At 34.9% G+C, this 26,147-nt stretch overlaps 1 protein-coding gene across 19 annotated transcripts in view; it reads left to right on the top strand.

Moving 5' to 3' along the window:
- NRXN1 (neurexin 1) overlaps window positions 1–26,147 on the top strand; it is a 1,137,515-nt gene that overhangs the window by 149,507 nt on the left and 961,861 nt on the right. The window lies entirely within an intron of this gene.

Genomic DNA, 26,147 nt, shown 5'->3' with positions numbered 1-26,147 from the left:
TCTTATCACACAAACCCAAAATTTTAACTACATGAAGTGATGTGTGCTAACCAAACTTGTAGTAATCATTTTGCAATATATACATATATCAAATCATTATGTTGTACACCTGAAACTAATACAATGCTATATGTCAATTATCCATCAATAAAACCAAAAAAAGTGAAAAGACAACCTACAGGATGATAGAAAACATTTGCAAATCATGTATCTAAGAGTTTAATATACAGAGTATATAAGGAACTCATAAAATAAAAAAACAAAAACCCAATGTGCAGAGGGCTGGACTAGACATTTCTCAGTAGAATATATAATACAAATGGCCAATAACCCCATAAAAAGTCCTATATCATTAGTGATTAGGGAAATGCAAATCAAAACCACAATGATATACCATTTCACATCTACTAGGATGACTACGGTCCAAAAAATGGAAAATAACAAATTTTGTAAAGGACATTGTGAAATTGGAACTCTTGTACATTTCTGGTGGGAATGTAAAATGGCACAGTTGCTGTAGAAAACAGTTTGCTAGTGGTGGAACAATTTGATGAAAACTGTATGAATCCACTTATATGAGTTACCTAGAATGGGCAAATTCATTGAAATAATGTAAATTAGAAATTATCAGGGACTCAGGTGGTTGGGGATAATGTGAATTTATTGTTAATGGTTGCAGAGTTTGGGTAATAAAAAATGTTTTGGAAATAGTTGTGTTAGTTGCATGACATTGTGAATATGATTAATGCCATTGAATTATACACTTAAAATGGCAAAGTTTTAAGTATGTATTTTACCACAAAATTTTTTTAAATTGAAGTATATTTGATTTACAATATGGTGTTAGTTTCAGGTGTATGGCAAAGTGATTTGATTATACATATAAATGCACTTATCTATATTCTTTTTCTTCCATTATTTTCCATTATAGTTTATTATAAGATATTGAATATAGTTTCCTGTGCTATATAGTAAATCCTTGTTGTTTATTTTATATATGGTAGTGTGAATCTGTTAACCCCACACTTTCAGTTTTTCCCCCCCTTCTCTTCCCCTTTGGTAACCATAAGTTTGTTTTCTATGTCTGTGAGTCTGTTTCTGTTTTGTAAATAAATTCATTTGTGGTGTATTTTAGATTTCACATATAAGTGATGTCATATAATATTTGTCTTTCTCTGACGTACTTCACTTAGTATGATAATCTCTAGGTCCATCCATGTTGCTGCAAACATTGGTATTATTTAATTCTTTTTTATGGCTAAGATGCTACCACATCTTCTTTATTCATTCATCTGTTGATGGACATTTAGTTTTCTTCCATGTCTTGGCAATTGTAAAATAGCACTGCTATGAACATTGGGATGCATGTATATTTTCAAATTAGAGTTTTTGTCTTTTCTGGATATATACCCAGAAGTGGGATTGCTGGATCATACAGTAACTCTATTTTTAGCTTTTTAAGGAACCTCTGTATTATTCTCCGTAGTGGGTGCACCAATTTGCATTCCCACCAACAGTGTAGGAGGGTTCCTTTTTCTCCACACCCTCTCCAGCATTTATTATTTGTAGACTTTTTGATGATGGCCATTCTGACCAGTGTGAAATGCTATCTCATTGTAATAGTTTGATTTGCATTTCTCCAATAATTAGCAATATTAAGCATCTTTTCACATGCCTTTTGGCCATCTGTATATCTTCTTTGGACCTAAAATGTCTGTTTAGGTCTTTGTCCATGTTTGGATTGGGTTATTTGTGTTTTTGATATTGAGTTGTATGAGCTGTTCATGTATTTTGGAAATTAAGTCCTCGTTGATCACATGGTTAACCAATATTTTCTTGCATCCCATAGGCTGTCTTGTCATTTTGTTGATGGTTTCCTTTCCTGTGCAAAAGCTTGTAAGTTTGATTAGGTCCCATTTATTTATCTTTGCTTTTATTTCTATTGCCTTGGGAGACTGACCTAGGAAAACATTGCTATGCTTTATGTCAGAGAATGTTTTGCCTATGTTCTCTTCTAAGAGTTTTATGATGTCATGTCTTATATTTAAGCCTTTAAGCCATTTTGAATTTATTTTTGTGTATGGTGTGAGGGAGTGTTCTAACTTCATTGATTTACATGTGGCTGTCCAGCTTTGGTAACACCACTTGCTGAAGACACTGTCTTTTCTCCATTGTTTATTCTTGACTTTTTGTTGAAGATTAATTAATCAACCATAGGTGGGTGGGTTTATTTCTGGGCTCTCTAATCTGTTCCATTGATCCATATGTCTGTTTTGGTGCCAACACCATGCTGTTTGATTACTATAGCTTTGTAGTAGTGTCACTATAGCTTTGTAGTAGTGTCTGAAGTCTGGAAGGGTTATGTTCTTTTTCCTTAGGAAGCTTTGTTCTTTTTCCTCAGGATTGCTTTGGCAGTTCTGGGTCATTTGTGGTTCCATATAAATTTTAGGATTATTTATTCTAGTTCTGCGCAAATTGTCATGTGTAGTTGGATAGGGATCACATTAAATCTGTAGATTGCTTTAGGTAGTATGATCATTTTAACTATAGTAATTCTTCCAATCCAAGAGCATGAGATAGCTTTCCATTTTCTTGAATCATCTTTGATTTCCTCTATCAATGTTTTATAGTTCTCAGCATATATGTCTTTCACCTCCTTGGTTAGGTTTATTTCTAGGAATTTTAGTTTTTGATGTAATTTTAAAAGGGATTAGTTTTATACTTTCACTTTCTGACATTTTATTGTTAGTATAAAGAAATGCAACAGATTTCTGTACATTAATGATGTATCCTGCTACCTTGCTGAATTCATTTATCAGTTCTAATAGTTTTTATGTGGAGTCTTTAGGATTTTCCATATAAATGATCATATCATCTGCATATAATGACACTTTCACCTCTTACATTCCAATTTGGATACTTTTTATTTCTTTTGCTTTTCTGATTGCTGTGGCTAGGACTTAACTCTTGGCTTATTTTCTCTTGTTAAATTACATGGATAGATAGATAGATATGGACTTCTTTTAAAAGTATGTAAGCAACAGTCTTGCAATTTTTCTTAAGTCTCATTAAGATACATAGTAAAAGGTAGTATACCTGAGATCCATATTTTCATGAGGGAAATCTTTCCTGGATTTCCCAGAGAACATAAGTTTTCCCCCAATCCTACATTACACACACACACAAAATCACATAAGGAATCAGAACAACCAGAAAAAGTATTATCATTCTCCTTTGAGACTTAGAGATTAGCAATCAACATAGAGATGTTACTGGCATGAAGGAATTCACTGATATCACGTTGAAAGCAAGATCAGGAAATGCTGACACATGGGATAGAAGGTTAACATTGACTTGTGAGGAACTGGACACGAGCACATGGAGAGTGGCCAATTCATAATCAGTCTGTCTTGCTTATAAATATTACCATGGTATGAATGTATGTTCATGGCCCCGTCTGTTGCTGGCAGTGAGTCATGCTTACAAATAAAATAAATGTTAGCAAGTTTGTACAAGTAGTATACTTTTTACAAATCCTATGAATGATATTCTAAGAAAGGACAAGTTTTAGAAGCAAGATATATCCTTAATTTGACAATTTTTACGATTGATTCTGTGCAGTGGTGTTAACTTTGCTGGGAGAACCAAATTATATGTAATTTGAATAATACTCAATAATGTTCACCAGTGTTTTCCAGTGTTTGAATGTTTGCTGCAGTTGTTTGTAAATACTTTAACAAACAAAATGCAAAACAAAAGAAGATATGAATGTTGCTGTGGACTATGTAAACATGAAATCTGAAAATAATTAAAAACTCTAATTAGCAAAAGTAGTATAAATTTCAATGGCAAAACAAAACTCTGGGCTAAGCCTATAAAATACTATATTCTAAGAGGAAATTAAGTTATATGAAGCAGTGTATAACCTCATGTCCAACTTCAAGATTATTTTGGATTTCCTCTTAATAATTAGACTAACATCAATGTAAGATGAAAAAATTCTTTGTGTGACATATTTGTCACAAAACAAAGATCGGTGCTATAAGATAGAGTAGCTAAATTTGTGTGCTTTAAAATTTCTTTTTAAGAATGATGACTTTAAAATATTAATAGCTGTTATATTAAATTACAATTTAAAAACAATTTTATGGGCATTCATTTTGTATTAATGTTCCTTTTAAAGTTTTATATGATATATCTATATCAGGTAAATATATTTTTGTTATTGAAATATATAAACTCTTCATAATATATTTTTTCATAACAATGAAAGAACCTGTGCATTTACTTATATCTTTTTTATAGAAAATCTCTGAAAATTTTGTATAATCCTATCACAGAAATATGATTTACTGGTTATGATTATGATCACATTATTATTTAAAAATAAATTTTACTAAAAATACAGAAAAACTTATGATTGCAGGGATTCCCATGAAGTCCTGTGAATTCCAATCTCTTGTTCCAAAATCTCAAAGACTGTTATTTTTCAGGAATTTAGAACACTATTCAAGGTGACAATAAAAATGCTGTGGTATATATGGGATTTTCTTTAACTTCATGGGCTTAATCCCCATGTGTAAGACCTAGTACCTGGAAAGTCTTTTATGTTTTGCTTTTACTCTCTGAATGCCAAGGGAAGAAAGCTGCACTAGAGCCTGATAAACATAGTTTAAACATTAGCTGTGTCATTCACCAGCTATGTCACCTTAGCTGTTGCTTAAATTCTCTGAAATTTATTTTCTTCTACAATACTGAAAGCAGTATTTTTAAGCAAGAGATAATACATGCAAAGTGCCTGACAAATAGTAGAAATATCATAAATGAAGTTATTGTATACTTTTAAAAATTTTATCAGAGCAACAGGAGTAAAAACAAACATAGTAATGATGGTTTTAAATGTGATATATCTGTGTCTGATGTTAGTGAGAAAATACCACCAGAAAGGAAATGTATAAGTGAACATCTACTTAAATGTTAGGAAATTGATTTTTGATATGCTAGGTAGTATAACCTAATTCAGAGTCTAGAAATTCATAAATTCCACTTTAAGTTTTCAAGTCATTTTTCATGGAAATAGTGTTTTCTTTTGAATGATATATGCTTTGGATGGATTTTTTTAAAGGGGTATATTATTCAAGAATTTGCTACACTGTTTGCATCATAATTTTCTGTTGAAAAACATTACCCTTTAGTGTAAATTTCATGTATTTTTAATTACATAAACTTTCATAGTCATTATTATTTAACTTAGTACATAGATTTAAACTACTCTCAACTCAAACCAGAGTCCAACACTCTCCCAGTCCTGTTTGATATTGTCCATACCTCATTTTACCTCATTTAGAAGTCTTTTTGAGTGGGAAAAAAAACCCATATATCCATTCTTACAGAATTAGTGGCATTTCGCTAACTTTTTCAGTCCTATTTTCATCAGCATCATGAGAACAAAGACATCTTAATGTCCAATTACCACTGCAAAGGAAAAGTAGAAATGGCCAACCAAAATAAAGAAAAATGCTATATTTCTTAAAACTTATAGGTGAGTAGTATTTACTTTGCTAGAAACATTCAATACTCTTTTCTATTTCTTTAGGAAAGCTGGAACAAGGGAGAAATGTGCATATTTTGCAATAGAATGCATTAGAGGCCAATATTCTTTGCTTTTATGGGTAAAAGGGGAATAGATTGCTAAAGAAAATAAAACTTCCCAAAATATTTAAGATTAGATTACATATTTATCAGTCTAAGATTTTAATGGAATTATGCTTTTAAGTAGAGAGGACCCTCAAATTTCAAATATTTGTCTTAGAAAATCATCTTTTGTTTTATTCTCAGAGAACATTAGATAAGTTCATCTGAATCATGTTTTGACTTGACTTAATGTATTTTATTCAGCTGATGACAGGGTGTTGCTTAATAATCCATATTTAACCCTCAGATCTGGTCTACACCTCTTACTTATCTGTTTCCTGGCACAGTTAGACTGTGCCTCAATGTGTGTGTTCTCAATCATAATTGTTCCCCAAGGCTTAGTACCCGCATTGTTTAAAGCTTGTTATCTGTGGCAGCTAACTTTTGGTTGGTTCAAGTTAGTACTGTCCCATATTGATGTTTCTTGTGATTTATCCTCTTCCTTTAGTGATCTGCAGCATTGTTTTTGGTATGTTTCTATAGGCCTAAGTTCCAAAATTGGTGCTCACTGTCAAATTCCATTTCTTTGTGTCTGGGAAGGAAAGCCTGTTATTCTGAAAACAAAACAAAATACAAATTCCTGATTCTGCTATCTATGACACCTAAGGCAAATTATTGACCATTTAGAGCCAAAGTTTCTTATTTGAAATGTGAAGAACCTCAGAAACAATAATGACAATTAGATGAGAGCATGTTTTTAAAAAGCACTCACTTGTTCATGCAACAAATATTAGTGAGTGCCTTTCATGTCCTGGGGGTGGTTCTATCTGCGAGAGGCACAATGGTTAATGGAGCTTATATTCTAACGCTTACGAATTGTGAAGGTTTGAATGTAATATCATCACTACTATAGCCAGTCTACAAGGTAGATACCTTTATTTTTCTTGAGTTTAGTTAATTTTACTTGGTCAACAAAAAATGTAATGTCATCTTGGCCTTTCAGAATATACACTGCTGATTTCAAGTTGGTCATAGGAAAAATAAAGGGAGATCGCCTGATACTGAGTGAGTAGAGTTAAATCTCCCAAGAACCCACACAGAAAGTTTTAAATACTCATAAAACATTCAAACTCTGATCTTGTACCTCTTGTTGATAACTTTAAAAAAAGGCAACTCCTTTGCTTTATGGACGTGTCGTAACTCCAGAGCAAATGTTTCCGCTCTTCTCATATCTGACTGCAGAACTCTGGCAGAGAGAGCCATTTGTCTGTGTCATTGTTCTCCATGTCCCTGGAATTCATTTCTGTTGCTATCACAACATACTGGGACATCTTTAAACCAGTGTTGAAAATGTATTTTTATTTATCCAATAGCCCAATTTGTGTGGATTGCTGTATGGCAGGACTTAGAACAGACCGAAGATCAGTCCCAAGTAAGAGAATGCCTCAGTACATCTCTGGCATGCCGTTCTCTATACCATTAAGACCATAATGATTTGGCATGATTCTTTTCCTGTAGCAGATACTTGGATCCACAGATGCCTATAGGCATATCCAGGCACTTCAAAATAGCAAGAAAAGTGAAGGTGGAAACAGAGAATTCTAATCATATATCTACCCCTTCACAGAATAGGCTACAGGCAAAACTAGGAAGCAGTATCTGGACAAAGAAGTCCCACCTGCCCTCCTGGAACTTCTATCCTACCTTAGTGTTTTCCTTAATGTGCTGCATGTAACATCATATGGCTGATCCCATATTATTAAACAAAGAGGTTTGTTTTTTTAAGAAAGTGGTTTCAACATTATGAGGGAAAATAAGGAATTTTATTGGAGAGAAAGGGTTGTTCAGAACTCCTGCAATTACATTGTATAGATTTGTTCCCAGCCTTATGTACTAATGTAAAGAGAAAAATCATTAGTAATAACTATTGATACAAATAAACTAGTAAATTGCCATGGCTTGCTTATAAGCAGAATCTTTGGGGCATTGGGTTTAGTGCTTATATTAATCAGAGTTTTCCAGGGAAACAGAACCAATATGATATACATATGAAGAGAGAGAGACAGAGATAGAGACAGAGAGAGAGAGAGAGAAGGGATTTTAAGGAATTGGCTCACAGACATGTGGAGTCTGTTAAGTCCAAAATCCAGCAAACTAGAGATTCCTCTAAGAGTTGATGTAGTCTTCAGTCTAAAGGCTGGAAACTCAGGCAGAATTTCTATGTTCCAGTCAGGAAGCAGAAGTCCTTCTTTGGGAAACCTCAGTCTTTGCTTTTAAATCTTTAACTGATTGGATGAGGCCCACCCACATTATGGAGGGTGATCCACTTTATTTAAAGTCAAGTGATTGTAAATGTTAATCACATCTACAGATTCCTTTGTAGCAATATCTAGACTAGTGTTTGACCAATTAACTGCTCACCACTGTCTAGTCAAGTTACACATAAACACAAACAATACTCATCTACTTTGTAAAAATGTTGTATTCATAGCATCGTTAAAATGTTTCTTTGTACCTTAAAATCTGGGGGGAAAGTAAAAATCTACCTGATGATTTTTCACATTTGGCACAGGTGATGCTGAAGAGAGCTTTTCCCCCAGGTATATCTGATGAAAGATTCTCAGGGGCAATCTAGTAAGCCATACTGTTTATTGGATTCTGTGGGTAGCATAAAGGGAAACATCTACAAATGAATGCATAATTTCTTCTTCATCTTTAATTAGATCCTTATAGCTCCATCAGTTTGAAGAACAGGTAGTCTCTCTGATCCCTGCAGCTGTAGACATACAGTGTTTATAAAAGCCAGTACATCAAGCCCATGTATATTTCTTTTAAGGAAAAACAAACAAGCAAAAACCAAAAAGCAAAACAGGAACTGGTGGCTGTTTCATATGTCTGGAGCTATACGGCTAAGGGGAGGAGGAGTAGCTTCTGTGTGCCTGGCCCAGCTATTGATCAAAGAAACCACTTGACAAAAAAATCAAACTCACTAAGCCTTCCAAAACTTCCAAAGCTTCTTCACAGGGTCCTCTACTCACAGGAGAAATTCAAAATGGCACTCTGCCCCAGGTGGGTCCTGGGTTAGGGCCTGGTATTAAGGACAGATTTGATGCATCTAAAAGTGGGCTCTGGTAATGTAGAAATTAACAAAGCAGCATTAGTTTTTCCCATTTTAAATTCTTATTTGCAATAACTTTGTAATTCTCCTTGTTTTCAGGCACTTTTTGAATTGCCTAGGTCAGAAATATTTAAAACTGTATTTATTCCTTTTCACAACCATGGTACCTCCTTCCTTGAGAAACAGAATCCAGAGAAGCAGGAAAGGCAAACCTTGAAAACAGACTTACAGTCCTTTTGGAATTTAACACTGGAGGTGGAGTGGCAGCTGGTTGGATGTGAATCACAATCAATTAACATTTATAGAATGCCTATATGGCTCCATCTCAGTAGGGTTGTTGCCAAGAAAGATAATTCTCCAATGCTTTTTGCATTCTTCCCACAGAGCATGGCTTTGCTAAGCTCCTCTGGCTTGCTGCTAACCCTGCAACAAGTTTCACTCATGGCTTTATGAGTATGACATTATAGTGAAGTCGTCATCAATATGTATTTAATAAAACTTTACATACTTATTTTCATTCAGACTCTAAATAAAATATAAACATTGCCTTGTTTTCAAGAAAGTTACGGACTAAGCAGGAGGGCAAAATATGAATTAAAAACAATGAAAGATCAGTAAACATATAGTATTTATATAGTGTGTATATATATATAGTATATATATTTTTCCATTAAATTGTCAAAGACTGAAAACATATAGAGTTCAAACAAAGAAGGAATAACCAGAGTGCAGTGGTCCAGGGAAGGTGTGTGGGGATGGTGGAACTTGATCTGAGTGTGGAAAGAAGTTGAGTATTTGAACAGGAAGAGAAAACAGTTCATCTGTTAAGGTAGCATTTTCTACTCTCCCTACCATCCTTTAACTGGCCTGCTAAGCACTGAGCCCAGAATGGAAAAGTGTCTTCATATGTTCACAGTCTAACTTTGGTCTAACTTGTTTAGAAGAATCAATAGAGAAAAATCACTGCAGCGTGCTCTTGTGTATTTTGAGGCAGGGTTACACCCAGCAGGTCAACAATCAGCAAGGACACTATCCTGTGGATGAGTTCCTTAAGATCTAATGGGAAAAAAAGAGAAATGAATTAAAGTGAAATCTGAATATTTCAATAAAAATTAAACATAAAAATTACTATTTTGAGGACTTCCCTGGCAGTGCAGTGGTTAAGAATCTGCCTGCCAATGCAGGAGACACAGGTTCAAGCCCTGGTCCGGGAAGATCCCACATGCTGTGGAGCAACTAAGTGCATGCGCCACAACTACTGAGCCTGCGCTCTAGAGCCCGCGAGCCACAACTACTGAAGCCCGTGTGGCTAGAGCCCGTGCTCCGCAACAAGAGAAGTCACCGCAATGAGAAGCCCGCACACTGCAATGAAGACCCAACGCAGCCAAAAGTAAATAAATAAATATATTTATTTATTTAAAAAAATACTACTGTGGATATGTGGAGAGAGAAAAGGGGAAGTAACTTACTATCTCTAAAGCATTCAAAGATTTTAACCAGGAACAAACATACTTCCTTTGACCAATGAAAGAATCACATTTGTTTTTAACTCAGTTTCCTGTATGAGACATATGAATCCTCAGGATTCATTCACACTAATATCTTGGGATAATTGGGAATAAGCTTAATTGTCTCCTAAGAAAATAAAAAAAAATCAATGTCTGTCTCTTCTACCATGTTACTGCTTGAAAATATGAAAACTGAACAGTAGGCAAATGCTGAGATAGCTGGATATATATCAATTGCTGTGATAAACTGTTACATTTTATCTCATTACAATTGTAGATGCATACTATAATAAGTTAAGAAGATTTTGAAAGAAATGAACTCATGAGCAATATGCATTATAATATATATATCCAAAGAGAATAACAAATGTGGAGATTCCTATTTTTACATCAGACACTGAGATTTACCCACTTTTGTTCTCCTCGTGTTTGGTACCATGCTTGATATATAATAGATATTCAAAAAGCATTTGTTGGGTTTAGTTGCATTTCAGTTGGAAAGCACTTAGTTATAAAGCATATACTAAGTATTTGATAGTATCTCTATCACTAGACCACAGTGTTTTTTGTGACTTCCTGAGTGGAATTTTTTTTTATGATAATAGTGTCACAGACATTTGGAAATGCTTTAAGATGAATAGATAGGTAGATAAAATCCTTTGCTAAATTTTCATTAGGTAGAAGAATCTTGCTTGCAGTTTTTGTTTTGTTCTGTTTAAGTCTAGGCCCATTATCTAAGAGGAAGATGCACCATGTGCTTCTACATTTCAACAATTTTAATTTTAACTATGGATCTTTATTTGGGATCACGCTTTCCCATCTAATGAGCACAATCCAGTAGGGGCGGGAGGAAGATAGTCTTAGGCGTTCTGCTCTGATCCTGCAAATACACACCACAGGACAGACTACCTCTTAGGAGTCAGACTACATCAGACAATGTAATAAACAATGCAGAATTACAGGGTCCTTTCTACCTGCATCGCCTTCTGCTTAGAACTTGAATCTTTTGGGATGTTTGGTTGGGCTGAGTCAAGTTGCATTATCTGTTGCTAGATTCGGGAAGGGAAGGGTCTGTCACCTTTTAAACTTTGGGCTGTTAGTGAAAACTGCTAAGATGTGATAAGAGTCTAAGATGATATCAGATTTGATTGAGGCAGAAAAACTGACTGGGGTGCTGTTTACTTCTGCCACCCATTAGCTTAGCTTGACCATCTCTCAATTCAGAATCATCATTCCTGGAACTTTTGTGCCTAGCTATTAAGCTGTTGGTTCTGTTTGTTCCTTGCTTACCTCTACACAAATCCCACAGGAAGAATGTGACTGGGAAAAAGTAAAATATCATAACTGAGCAACTAAATTTTTAAAAGCTAACATAGGGCTTCCCTGGTGGCGCAGTGGTTGTGAGTCCGCCTGCCGATGCAGGGGACACGGGTTCGTGCCCCGGCCCCGGAGGATCCCACATGCCGCGGAGTGCCTGGGCCCGTGAGCCATGGCCGCTGAGCCTGCGCGTCGGGAGCCTGTGCTCCGCAACGGGAGAGGCCGCGGCAGTGAGAGGCCCGAGTACCAAAAAAAAAAAAAAAAACAATAAAAGCTAACATAATTGATTGGCACGAGGTAGAAATCTTATCTTGTTTCCCAGGAGCAAACTTGCAAACCATGAAGAGGAAAGCATTGGAGGAAAGCTGCTGGGTTTTAGCAGAGGGATTTGATTATGCAGTAATAATAACAACAATAAAAGTAACAATACTTGTTAACATTTGTTGAGGAACTGTCATATGTCAAGCATGTGTCGGTTTTTCACAGGGACTGTCTCACTATTAGAGAGGTCATATTAATAAAATCTTAGTATCTCCATATTTGGTGTACTAAGGTTTGGGGACAATTTAGTTTTATTTAATTCAAATTTTAGTATAATCATGCTAAAAAAATCTACCCCACTTAAGAAGTTGAGTTATAAATGTGTTCTACTCTTAAAACAAGAAAAGGTACTCTGAAAGTTTGTTTCAGGGAAGGTCAGACCTGATATTACTAGAAGATTTTCTAGTTAAGCAAAACTACCATATGTAGAATGCTCTAGTAAAAATAATTCTGTATTCTAACCTAAAATACCACTTTTTTTTTTTTTGGTATGGACAGCTGAAATGGCTTTTGAACATATTATTTATTTGTGGTCCTGCTGGTTTTAGTCTCTAAATCCACCCATGTGACAGTTTTCTACAGATATATGCATTTGCATTTCTAAGATGCTTTTGACAGGACATCTTCTCCTTATTGCACACAAATTCTTACTCCTCAGTATAGTATTTGGAAATGTAAAAGGTTTTCAGGTTGCCTACTGAACTGAAGAAGATCAAATGTAGCAGTGTGTTGATGGTAGGTCTGGTGATTCGTGGAAAGGAGGGCCCACAGGGAACTGAATGAGATTCAGCTTCCTCCTGTTAATGGTATTAAGGATTTTTTTTTTTTTTGCTAAGCATAATTCTGTAGAAGTAAGATGAAGACCATCTCTTGCTAAAAAAAAATATTAAAAGGGAATAAAATTCATTATTACTTTTATTACTACCATTTCATTTAGAGGAGGGGGATATAGCATTTCTTTTAGAATTTGATTATACCACATTTCATCCAAAATTATTCTCAAAGCAAGATCCTAAACAGGAAGATTATTTCAAAGCTAATGTAAAACAGAATCCTAAAGATCCCCTTGTTCTCCCTGTGTGACCTGTGGCCACTTGGTACCTCAGGGTCCTTCATCTATGGAAAATACTCATATTGCGGAGTGGCTGTGAGAATTAAATCTAATGTGAACAGTGCACCTGACACAGAATTGATATTATGATATGTGTGTGTTTTGATATTCAATTTAAACTATTTAAGGTTCTGTCCTAGGAAAAAATTAATTAGAATTAACTATTTCTTAGAGATTTCCTAGAAATGTTGGATAAATTAAAGTCAGAAATAAGGATGGCATCTGAGCTAAAAAAGGAGAGTCATTCTTTGCAGAATACTTGATGCCCCAATATAACAGGCTTTGTTGATGATGCTTTTGTATTTATTTTAATTGACTTAACAAATACTTGTTAAACATGTGTAATGTGCCAAAATACTATGTTGGGCTCTCGAAAACCATATAAGAGACAGTTTGTCTACCCTCAGGGAGATGCTTTATTATAAATTGAATTAAGGAATTTGAAAAAATAAGGTCACAAACCAATATGGTGTGTCAGAGTCAAGATTGGGCCCTATACTTGATAAGAATTTATTTCATTCAGTGGGATCTGAAACCACTCACTCTCTGGAGGCACTGGCCAGGTCAGCATTATTTTGCATGTAACAGCATAAATCTCCATTGACCAGCCTTTGGATTTAAATACAAAAAACACTTCTGGAGTTTTTCTTCCATATACAATATAGAATTTCTAAAATAATTAATAATGATTTAATAGCTGCAATTGGATGTTTTGAAAAATTACTCAATCCTTTGCAGTTATTAAGCCATGTGTATATAATGCCCAAAATGTTCTAGAATGCAGCTATCGCTGAGCATTTCTGTAGGTTCTCTAAAGGGACGTTTATGGTAATTCAGAGCATAGGTTCCCCCCATTTCAAAAATAACTCAGAACCTATGTACTCTGCTCCTCCCAAAATGCCAAAATTGTAAGACCTGAAATGAGTTCAGTTACAATCAACTTGATGCTTTACTTTTTTAATCCATCCATAGAAACAGTATTATTAGATTGATCCATCTTATAATTATGAAGTTACTTAGAAATAACTGTGTAATGAACCAGCAATTGCCTCAAAGCACGTAGGTTCTGATTTATAGCAGGGATTTTGGATACCAGGTTGTTTTCTTTGTTTGTTTGTTTGTATTCTGATCCTCTGAGGATATTGATTTTATTTAGCAAATTTTATATAGTGTTATTATGTGCCAGGCACCATTCTTAGTGCTGTACAAATATAACCACATTTGATTCTTAGAACAACCTTAAGCATTAGATATTACTGTTATCTTCATTATGCAGATAGGGAAACTGAGGCAAAGATAGGACAGTTTCCTCAAGGCCACATAACTGGTGGAACTAGAATTCTAAGCCAAGTAATCTAGCTCTAGAGTCTGTGACCCTAACTACATCAAGCATCCTCTTAGCACCGGATCCTAACACTTTTGAGGTTATACTGGAGGATATACTGGAGATAAAGTCTTCAAAGTCTTTAATGCAACAGGGGCTTAAAGTAGAGGTTGGCAGATTCTCATATTAAACATCAGAGTGGGAAGAGTGGGAGGTTTTCAAGGGTATCAACAATGAGAGTGTAGCATTTCTTTTCTTTCTCATTCACTGTAATTTTTTTGTTGTTGTTGAGCATTGGCCTAGAGGAAAGATCCAGCACTACTTAGCATGACACAACCCCAGCATCCTCTGCTTAGTCCCCTCTGCTCCAACAGTACTGTACTCTTGTACTGCTAGTTTTATAGCCCTTCTAAGGTATCCCTTAGACCCAAAATGCCTAGTACCACTAATCCCTTTCCCACCCTACAACCCCCTCAGAAGTCTTTTGGCAACCGCTGCATACTCTTCAACCCTCAGCTCAAGCATTTATATCTTCGCATCACCAGACTGATGGATGGACCTTTCTGTACTTGTGCATTATACTGTATATAATCTCTGTTATTACACATTACATTTTAGCTAATCTTTTGGTCTCACGTCTGTCTCTCCCACTAAATAGTAAGTTCCTTGAGGAAAAGACTCACATTGTAAAGAAAAAATGCAAAAAAATGGCATGTAGAATAATAACTCATTTATGCCACACATACACATGTACAGGAGAAACAAAATGTAGGGAAATACATGAAAGAGTTAAGGGTAGGTGTCTCTGAGTAGTGGTTATGAGAGATACTTTTCTTATGCTTTTCCTAAATTTTTCAAATTCTCTACAATGAAACTGAGTTACTTTCATTAAATTAAAATATATAAGCATGCCCTAGGTCTATTAGAAATAAAAATGGAGTTCTTTACTGAATAAGAACACTGTATATAAGGTCTTTTAAAAATAGTATAATTCCTAATGTGTGGAATATAGTGAGTGTTTAATATATTTGGATCAGTGGCTGAATAAAGGAATTGAATGTGACATCTGCTTAAACTGAGGAATCCTTATACTTGGAAATCATTCTACACTATATACATCCTGAGAATTTTGAAGTTTCCCCAATATGTTTTAGAGACCCTATACATGTTGAGCATTTTTCTTTTCTCCCAATTCTCTATAGCAAAAATAAAAAGGTCAATTTAAAGAAATGTGGAATTAGAAAGAATATCATATCAGAGATGTCCTTAAGCATATCTAGATCTAACAACATGACATATGCCTACATCTTTCTCTTAAACTGAATTAAGAGTTATTTTATTTACTTGGCATAATTTATTATTCACGTAAGTCTTGCTTGAAGGGATACCACACTATTTTAGAACTTTATATAATTCTAAGCCTGTTTTAGAATGCTGCTTATCTGAATAAATTGAAAGAAAGTCATATTAAAAATGATATATCATATTATAGTCCATTTATTAGAGAGTATAGGATTTTTTTTAACTTTTTGCTTTATAAAATTTCAGACATATAAGATTAAGGCATTTTAAGTGGTAAATTGATAAATATGTAAAAATAAAGTCAGAATAGGAGAGCATTCCTATTTAGAATTAAAGTGAGCATATATACTTGAGATAATTTCAGTAGATTTCTATTTTATATTGTTTCTGAATAATTAGAAAATGAAAGGGTCTAATTAATAAAGTTTTCTAATTAATAGGAGTTTATTATATACTAGTGATAAATGTTTAATTTTAAATAAGTATATTTCAATAAGATATATGATTAACACTATATTTACAATGTACATATATTTAGAATGCACTTTAAAAATTCAGTATCTCAAAAAATAATCATTTGCATATCACTTAACAAAATAGATTGATTTTATTCACAGCAGTGTACTAACTTCGGGGATGATACACAGAGGTCTAAGACATAGGTCCTACCCGCAGACAGCTTGCAATATTGGTGACTAAATAAAATATGCCAAATAGATTGCATATGCCCCTGTGCAAGATGTGATGAGTCAAAAATGAAACTTCTCTTTGAAGTCAGAGAAAGGAGAAAACATCTTCAAAATCCAAGTAAGATTTAGATTGTTGGAGGGAAAGGAGGAAGAAGATGACAGACCAGAAGATAGGTTATATGGCCAAAAGTGTGGTGGTAGGTAATTGTTTTCTGGAGACTGAGACAAGAAAAGCCCAAATTGGGAAATGTATGCCACAGAACAGTATCTTACTCTATAGTAATATAGAGCTGTAATTAGGACTAGGTAAAAAACCAAGGTGAATGTGTGGCTACAAAATGAGACTCAGTGGTTGAATGAATTCTGTTCATTGTGGAAGCATTGATAGAATGGGGAAGTCAAAGCCAGCTCTGTAATTTCAAGCTTGGGTAAGTGAAGTTTAAAAGATAAAACCTATAGTTACTTGGATTCAGCATAAATGAAAGTTTACTAGGAAATTTGAGAATTTTGAGAGCAGTTCATTATTTCTATATTATTTTCCCCAAATTTCACACAGATTTGATATGCCAGCACATATTTCCCTGAGTAGAAAATGTTATTGACCTATTAGTAACATTTTTATAATATTCAAGATTCAATTGTGATGTAATTTTAGGTACCTACAATTATGTAGAAATGGCAACTTAAAATAACTTTTGTTAGGTTATTTTAAAAGCCAAAGAGCTTTTAAATGTCTTACTCACTTTTGCTTTTCCAAAACTTATCATAGTACCTGGTCCAGAGCAGGGACTCACCAACTGTTTATTAAACCAATGAATAATAATATATTTAATTTATTAGAGTCCTTCAACTTTAACGCCTTGTCAATTTGCTAGAAATTTCAAATCAACTCACATGTGCTGAGTTCCTAAAAAGGGCTAAGAATGTGTTGGGTTTTGGTGGATACAAGGGATATAGTGCATTGCACCTGACTTTATGGAATTCAAAACTAGTGACACAACTACCTTTTAATTAGATAAATTAAGTAATTACAGTAGATTTTCATTATGATTCATTAATATAGGACCTCTAGGCTGTGTGCCATTAGTACCTGTCCATCTAATTGTATCACTAATTAAACTGGTCATATCAAGTTCCATATCAAAGTCCTTTAAAATTTAATTTAACTTGTATTTGTAACTTGAGAAAGAATTCTTATGTGTGGTATTTCCCTTCCTCTCTTCTCAAAGTAATTAAAGCATTAACACCTACCTAATTTTCATTTCTTTTCTGGTTTGCTTTTAAATCAGGATACCTTACCTAAACACCTTAAGTATATTCTGTTAAACTGTTTTTAGGAAAGCTTTTTTTTTTCTTTATTTTAAATTACAGTAGTGTAATACTAGTAGTAGTAACATTATTAATCTTATTATTGTTATTCTGTCATTATGAAGATATTGCCTGTTAATTCTTATCCTTTTAGTACATAAATAGTAATTTCAACCCTTTAGCCTTGAAGAAGATAATCATAATGAATTAGTGTTTTTCTGAAAGGATTGATAAGTCATCTAGATTCTTTGATACTGTTATTAATTTTTTCATCATTGAACTTTAAGAATTTTTTTTTTTTATTACAAGCATCACGTCAGTAAGAAAAACTGATGGATGCAGGGAGTATAATGCATTGTACATGGCTTTATGGAAGTCAAAATCTAGTGACACAATTACCTTTTAATTAATTTAATTAATATCAAGTCAATTTTAAAAGGAAAGACAGCATGATGAAGTTGCGTCTGAGGGACCTAAAGAAGATTGGACTATGAATATGAAGGCATTTCTACATTGTAGAATATTAACTTATTTTATATCTTTGATTACATCATTTTGCCTTAAAAACTAGTTTAAAATCTCCAAATTAGTATTTAGGAAATTTTTTTCCAAGATGATACTTTTTGTACTTCTTAGTTGTGACTGTACTTTGAATTTTAAGGCACTCTTTAGGCAAAAGTGTATACAGAAGGGTGGGGAGGAGATAAACTGATGTTTCCTTAACTGAGCATCACAAAAGGATCACTTTGCCAAAATTTAAATAAAACGTTGTCAGTGAGTCTCCCCTAATTTTGACCTGCACTTATAATATCAAGTAAGAAAAAAAGAGCACAGACGTTATTACTGGTCTACAACAATTGTAATTCCTCAACAATAAATTCTGATAAAATTCCTATAAATAGAGCTTTCAAGACTTTGTTTCTGTAATTCTTGTTAAAGCTGAACAATAACTGTAAATTATCTTTGGTTTGGGGAAAATGCAGTTAAATTACCTTGTTAAAAGAAATTGTAAAGAAGCAATTTAATTATATTTCTTCTACAGTTCATATCATTATAAACTTTAGTGGAAGAATTCTTTAAAAAGGGCATCTTGTTATGTAGTTAAAAATTTCTTTTTCCTGGGATTTAGAAATGAATATGTCCCTTATAAAGTTAATTGCTGTCAAAAATCTTTCAGAAAATTATTATTTTTAACTTTACCCATTCTTGTGAATCTTGCCCAAGAGAAATAACTTTCATCTGTTGGAGTGTTTAGACTTAAAAATGTAGCCAAAGTACTTTTCGAAATACGCTGGAGACATTTGACTTGTATAATTCACATGTTCTTCCTTACTTACATATAACCTTTATGTGGCAATTACTTGGTAGATAATTCTCATTAAAATAATCATATAAAGGCACATCTCTCCAGCGGAACAGAAAAAAACTGTTTAAAGTCATTCTGGTCCATTGAATTTGGGAGCTTAAGAATACTTTTAAACAAATCTAGCTAAATAAATATGCACCCTGGAGAGCAGAGTGGCTTTTTGTTTTAATCCATTAAAGGTCCTTTAATTTCTTCACAGTTCTCCGTCTGTCTTCTCTCAGCCATTTCCCTTCAGTGAACGAACATTTGTACAATGTCAGTGAGAAAGTAAAAAATCCCCCATTGATTTCACTGAGCCATGTAAGCAGGTGTTTAGAATAGAGTCCTAAGAACTCCCAAGTACAGGTCTTAATAAGGACAGTGACCTTCTAGGACTCGGTGCTTTTACCAGTCAGAACCTTGATGTTACCTGGGGGATGGAAAGAGGACCCTTGGACAGATGTGTTTAGATAAGAGTATACTCTGTATCTCTCAGGGGTGATAGCAAGGCGATGCCAAAGGAAAGTTAAATATGCCTGTGAACTCAATGCTCCGGGTGGAATTCCTAGGAAAATTAGGCAGATTTTAGTACTGAAATGAAAAATTTTAAAGGCGGTTCTATTCAGTTACCCTTAAAAGACGGGTGCAAGCAAGTAACTTGAGAGGGTATTAGGGACCAGGCAGTGCTCTGCACAGCACTGTTGGTTACTGGTGATTGTGCCAAGAGAGAGTTCTTCTCTTCACCCCTTTGGACTTCAAGAAGCCAAAGGATTATAACCCAGTTTTTTTCTTGAATAGACAGTTCATTCGTAGCTGATTGGAATTTTCTAGAGTGGTGTGAATTGGCCTCATTCTCTGAGTTCCATAAATTCCAATACTGACCCAGTTTTGTTTTAACTATATAACCATTTCATTGTTAACCAGTTTTGTCTCTTTCCTGGTACTGACCAGTCCTGGCATTGTACTTGACCTTAAGGAGGTAGGTGAATTGTAAATATATTGCTCATGCTGTTAAATGATAATAGGGGAAGGTAAATAGCTTGAAAACTTTAACGTACACTGTAATGATAGCCGTGCATACTGCAAGAAAATGACCTTTAGCTTAAAACAATTCACCTTGTGTCAGAGTGGATTGCTGTTGGTTTTCTTAGGAAATTTTAACTCCATTGCCTGGTCAGTTACCTCAAGAAAATGATTTCTTCATTGGATAATAATGTTTAATTAATCAATTTAACTGCAAAAAAGCTGTCATTAGAAAGTACACAATTCATAGTAATTTATTCAGGTTCATTTCGTTTTGAGAGTGGAGAAAAAAAACGATACATTTTATTTCACATTAACTGAAACTCTAATATAGATATAAATCATCCCTAATGCAGCCGTTAGCCACATTTTCAATGTGGTGAAATTCTTCCTACCTTTCTATAATAATTAATATTTAACAGCAGAAGTCTTTATGTTCTTGGCTATTTAATTTACATATTAAATTTTATTCTGAGGACCTTATTCTGTAGAAACATAATTAGAAATAAGGAGTGAGAGACCAGATTGGAGGAATGGTGGGAGGTGACTAGTATTAGGGAAGAAAAACATCTAAAGATGCTACCTCTGAAGTAAAATTGATTTGAAGTTCATTTTCTTTCTGCCATTAGTTCGGCAAGGTCTGACAAGTTACTTAATCTTCAGTTGCCTTATCTATATTTTTGGGATTCTATGATACCCCTTCTCAGGATTGTTTTTAAGAATAATGAGTTAACATAAATATGGTAAGTACCTGGTGCATAAGCTCCCAATAAGCATTTGATGGTAATTTTTGGAAAAAAAAAAAAATTGAGGCCACATATAGTGGGCAGGGAGAGAATAATACAAGTGACTAAATATGTGGTCTCTGGAGCCAGATAGACCTGGATCAGATCCAGGTGGGCTCTTTGCTTCCTTGCCTTGTGACCATGGGGGTGCTGCATAGCTTTTCCAAGCCTCAATTTTCTCATTTATAAAACTGAGATGATATAATAGTCCACGAGTTTTAGGAAGGTCCAGAATTTGTGCTGATTTTCTCTCTCTGGATAAGACTATATTTTTATTCTTTAGTAATGAAATAGAAATTGCAGAATACTCAGAGACTAAGACTAGTCAAAGGACTTCTTTCCCTTTATCCCCTAATAATCACTCTGACAGATAATGCCTGAATATTCCTTGTTCTGCTTCTAGCTGTCTTCTATGGTTTCACCTGTCCCTGGACCCTGCAATTGCAGTCGCTCACTCTGGGATGGAGGTGAACCACAGAGAGCTTTGCTTGCAGCTTTCAGCCAGTCTCTGCAAGTACAAGCAAGGGACGATATGTGGAGGACAATTGTTCCCACTCCTATTTCTTCTTCTAGGGATGAAATTAAATATCTTTAGTATTTTTCCACTATTTTCTCTCTTTTTTTTTTTTTTTCTTTTACTTTGTCTGGAAGCGTGAGGCACCAACTTCCCCCTAATCATTTATATTCATTCTTTCTCTCTCCCTCTTTTCAAAAGAACAAGCAAGCATAAGTTCTTAGGGCCTTTCTCCATAAGTAGTTCTCAATGCCAGTCACTGGACTGAGCAGAAATCACCTGTGTATTTGTTAGAAATGTAACATTTAATTTATCAATTTAATATCCAGCCTCACCCAAGACTTAACTGAATCAGAAACTCCAGAGGCATGGCCCTGGATATGAGTTATAACATTCCCTGCAGTTTCTTCGATACTAAAAGTTTAAAAATCATGGCTTTCACTATAGATAACTTTCAGATGTCTTTCAGATGTGGCACTATTTCGCCTTCCTTGACACAGATAGATGTTTGGAAGATGACCAAAGATCTTGGCATGCTTTCCTTAAGATCAATAGATGCAATCTGTTCACCTCATCAGTTTCCCATGAGATAGAATATTGTTACATGCGGTATTGGGAATCTGCAGATTCCATGTGGGAGGTTTTTTTTTTTTAGTGTCTTCTATCATTTTATTTCAAAAGATTGTTTTAAGCAATCAGTGTTTGGCACACTGGATAATGATAATAATTATTATTACTTTAAAACTAATCTTATTTTAAAACCCTTTATTTAAAAACTTCCATTTCCTTTATATGTATTAGGTACCTATTATTTATAAATTGCTCTGCTAGTTTATAATGAAAAGATAAATGAGATATTCCCCTAATTCAAGGAGCTTGAAATCCGGTTGAAGTTCAGCTTTTGTCTGACCCACAGGTTTTTAAAAATTTCATGATGGCCACAGACATATCATTTTGTTCACCACTGTTTTGTTCACTTAACCATGTTCTAGCAGATTTTTATTGCACGTAGACCCGATGTCTCAAAAGGATTTGATAAATCAGCAGGATTCTATCATTTCTAAGTCTGACTAGGCTTTGTGTAATAAATTAGGCCATTATCCAGCCTGATAAGCCATCAACCCAATGCTATTCATTTGGAAATCACAGCAATAGGGAAGGTAGGGCTGGGAGGAGGGGGAAGCTGTAGTTCTGTGCTTCAGCTTCAAGAAAACATCAAAATTATTTTCAGATATTTTTAGGAAAAACCCTATGTCAAAAGCTTTTAAAGTCTCAGAAAGTGTGGCCATTTGGAGCTTAATCTTTAGAGTAGTGCGCTGATGTTTACTGAAGCTATGGGGTGTGAAAGAGCAGACTGGGCTTGTTCTTCACACTTAAACTCAGATCAGGCTATGGTTTTATTCCCCCACATGACTCTGAAGTAGATTGACTCTGAAATGCAGCATAGTTTAAAACATAGACAAACCCATTCAGCTAATTAGCGTATTTGGAAGTGTTTTGAAGACCGTTATTTGGGGCTACATTCAGGAAGCAGCTCTGACCTGAAATTGCTGTGGTGGGGTAATTATTTATTTTAGACATTTCAAAGACTAGAGGTCTTTTTGATAGCCGTTTCAGAACAGTCATCTGAAAAACCAGATTATTCTCCTCAAAGTTAGCTCATTGTTCTTCCTTTGAATACCTTAGAAGGAAAAATATCATTGAAAGTCCTATGCTCTTATTATAATATTATAAACCCTTTTATAAATCATCTTCCCTCATATAAGATTCCGTGATGTTGAAGATCAGCTCTTGCACAAGGCCTGGCACAGAGAAGGAACTCAGGAAATGGTTAGTGAAGGTGGAATGAATGAGTGATTTGTCTGTACATCAAAACTAAACTCCTCTATCTGGCTTTCTAGGCTATGTCAACGTGACTCTACCTAGCCTCTATCACCTGTCTCCTTTCTATCAGGGCATGCTAATATTCTCTCCCCCAAATGCCTGCATGCCCCACACAAATTCCAGGTCTAAGCCTGTGCATGTGCTGCTTTCCTGGTCATAAATGAGCTTTCACTTATCTTTTCACCCAAATCCTCCCACCTTTCAAGGACCTTTTTAGACCCCACCTCAAACCACAAAGGCTTTTTCTGATTTTCCCTTCCCTAAAATCCTATTTAGCTTCTGATTTCCATAAATAGAATACAAACATTAGGCTGCGATTGTTAGTATAGGTTTCTGAAAAACTCAGGCAAATAACCAGAAAGATAAGTGACTTACCTCACAGTTTTGTTTTGTTTTGTTTTGTTTTTCCTGATGTTGTAATCTTGTTTTTGGTGACAGTGATTTTTGGTCCTCTGCTCACCAAAGCAATTGGCACAAAACTGTTCCTACCATGGATGACCACTAAATAATTGTTGACAGATAGAAAGTTTATAATCATAGGTCTTAGATCTTTTTCATCAAAACAACAGTAACAACACTGTGATATAATGAAGGAGGACTTTAGAAAGAACAAAAATGAGGATAATTTCCCATGCTAAACTGGATCCCAAGAGGGAAAAGACTGCCATATTAGTGTCTATGGTTTATAAGGGAATATATATTAATCCATAAATATTTAGCTCTAAAATTTTAATTGATAAATCTGTATCCAATACATCAGAAACATTTATACAGATATCAATTTTTTAGAGGGAAAGGACATTCTGAGTATTAAAAATGGAAATAAAATTAACTGTTGATGCAGTTACTGGAGAGGGAGAGCTGCACATACTGTATTATCTGCATCTTGTCCACATTATTAGTGACAAGCATTTTGTCCACACCTTTCCCGTAGGACCCTTCCAATTTATTCATCTGTCACTAAAAAAAAAAGATACCTATAACCAACCTGTATATATTTCTATTAGACTTTAACTTCCTCTCCCCCTACAAAAAAGACTTTGAAGCCTTTCTCTTTTTTTCTTGCATCCCTTCTGTTTCTCTGAATAATCATTTTGTCCCTATTTTGTCTTATATGTTTTCATACAAAACATACCCACCACCCTTAGAAATAACCCTTACTTGAGCTGAGTAAGATGATGCAGTACTGTGACATTCCCTGGCCACTTAGTTACTTTTCTTTTGTCTTTTGTCAACTCTAGCTTCTCAGCATTGCCCCCCACCATTGCCAAGCATGGAGTGATGGGTCTGGTGGGTTGTTGGAAGGCACAGAATGAATGTATTTTGGAAATGGAGACTAAGGACTTCACTGGAACCACAACCAAGTGTAACTGCACATGTGAAGTGAGCCCTGAGGGGAAAAAAGAAGGGGAAAGAATGTAACCCTTCTTCGCTTCACTTTTTAAATATTCTTAGGTCTTTTAGGTTGAAGCACTGACTCAGAACAGGATGGTAAGGGCTTCAGCACAATGAAAGAATGATGCCATTTGGTTTAAGATCTCAGTGGAGATAAGATTTATCTGTCAGGCTGTTAATGAATCCAGCAGAAGTTTATCTTTGAGTTGTACTTCCTATCAAGGAGGGAGTGCACTTCACTTAATATTTTCATCTCAGAAAAATTGAATCTCTACTGATAGCCACTTTCTGGGCCCCCAAACAAATCATTATTGCTTTGAGACTTTGTCAGGTGGGTTTTATTCTAGAAAAAATGGTACAATTTTATATTGAAAGGCTGTAGTGCAATATCATATTTACAAGCCTGATTTCAACCATCTTGATTTCTGATTTAAAAGCCTGAAATTTTCAGGTGTCAAAAGGCTCGAGCTTAAGTACTCTGCATAGTATGTCTAAAATTGTATTAGAATGATTTGCAAATATGTAACGTGGCTCCAGTGCCTTAGCAAAGGACTACTTTTTCTTTTAAATAGACTTTAAATATGTGGTATTTTTCTTCAAGACTTCTGTATTTCCAAGCCAATCATTGCTGTTAATCTCACACTGTAAAGTACGTTGCATCTTGTGTTTGAGTGGAGAAAGCTGTTTCTCAACTTAAATGGAAATCTCAAAATTCAGACTTTTTTCCAACAAAAGAGTCTGGGTTTTATTCAGATAGCAGCCATCCAAGCTTGAAAAGGAATCAGCACAGATGTCCTTGAGAATAATTGTTCCCAAACACTGAGACAGTGGTGCTGCTTTGTTGTTTTTTTTTTAAGTTAACCATTTTTAAAATTTATTTTTTTTTTCTGCATTGGGTCTTTGTTGCTACGCCGGGCTGTCTCTAGTTGCGGTGAGTGGGCTTCTCATTGCGGTGGCTTCTCTTGTTGCAGCTCTAGGCGTGTGGGCTTCAGTAGTTGTGTCACAAGGGCTCAGTAGTTGTGGCTCATGGGCTCAGTAGTGTGGCTTGTGGGCTGTAGAGCGCAGGCTCAGTAGTTGTGGCACACGGACTTAGTTGCTCCGCGGCATGTGGGATCTTCCCAGACCAGGGATCAAACCAGTGTCCCCTGCATTGACAGGCGGATTCGTAACCACCTCAGCATCAGGGAAGTCCTGGTGCTGCTTTTTATGTCGATGTTTTGTTCATCACAACCACATAGAAATTTTCTGAAGACACAGAGTTTAAAAATATATATATTAATTTGCTTTATTTGTGTCTTTATTAGCAATGCCTGTTGACGAATATGTAGAGCTTAATTCAACCATCCAGTTGAGTTCTAACCTCAGTGAAGCATTTGGCTTCAAAGTTTGTCTTAATCCATTCTGAAAAAAAAATCTTTGTGGATAAAACATGCTGAGCTTCACACCTGCTAATTTTAGGTGTTGAGAAAAAGAAAACATTTGCCCATCAATAAAATGTTGATATTTAGCTCTGTAACCAAAGCACCCAGAAGCACATGGAAAGATATAACAGAAAAAAAGATCCATGCA

This window comes from Mesoplodon densirostris, chromosome 14 (assembly GCF_025265405.1).
Source record: "Mesoplodon densirostris isolate mMesDen1 chromosome 14, mMesDen1 primary haplotype, whole genome shotgun sequence".
Lineage (NCBI taxonomy): Eukaryota > Metazoa > Chordata > Mammalia > Artiodactyla > Ziphiidae > Mesoplodon > Mesoplodon densirostris.
The sequence above is the reverse complement of the archived record's forward strand: the minus strand, read 5'-3'. Positions and strand labels throughout refer to the sequence as shown.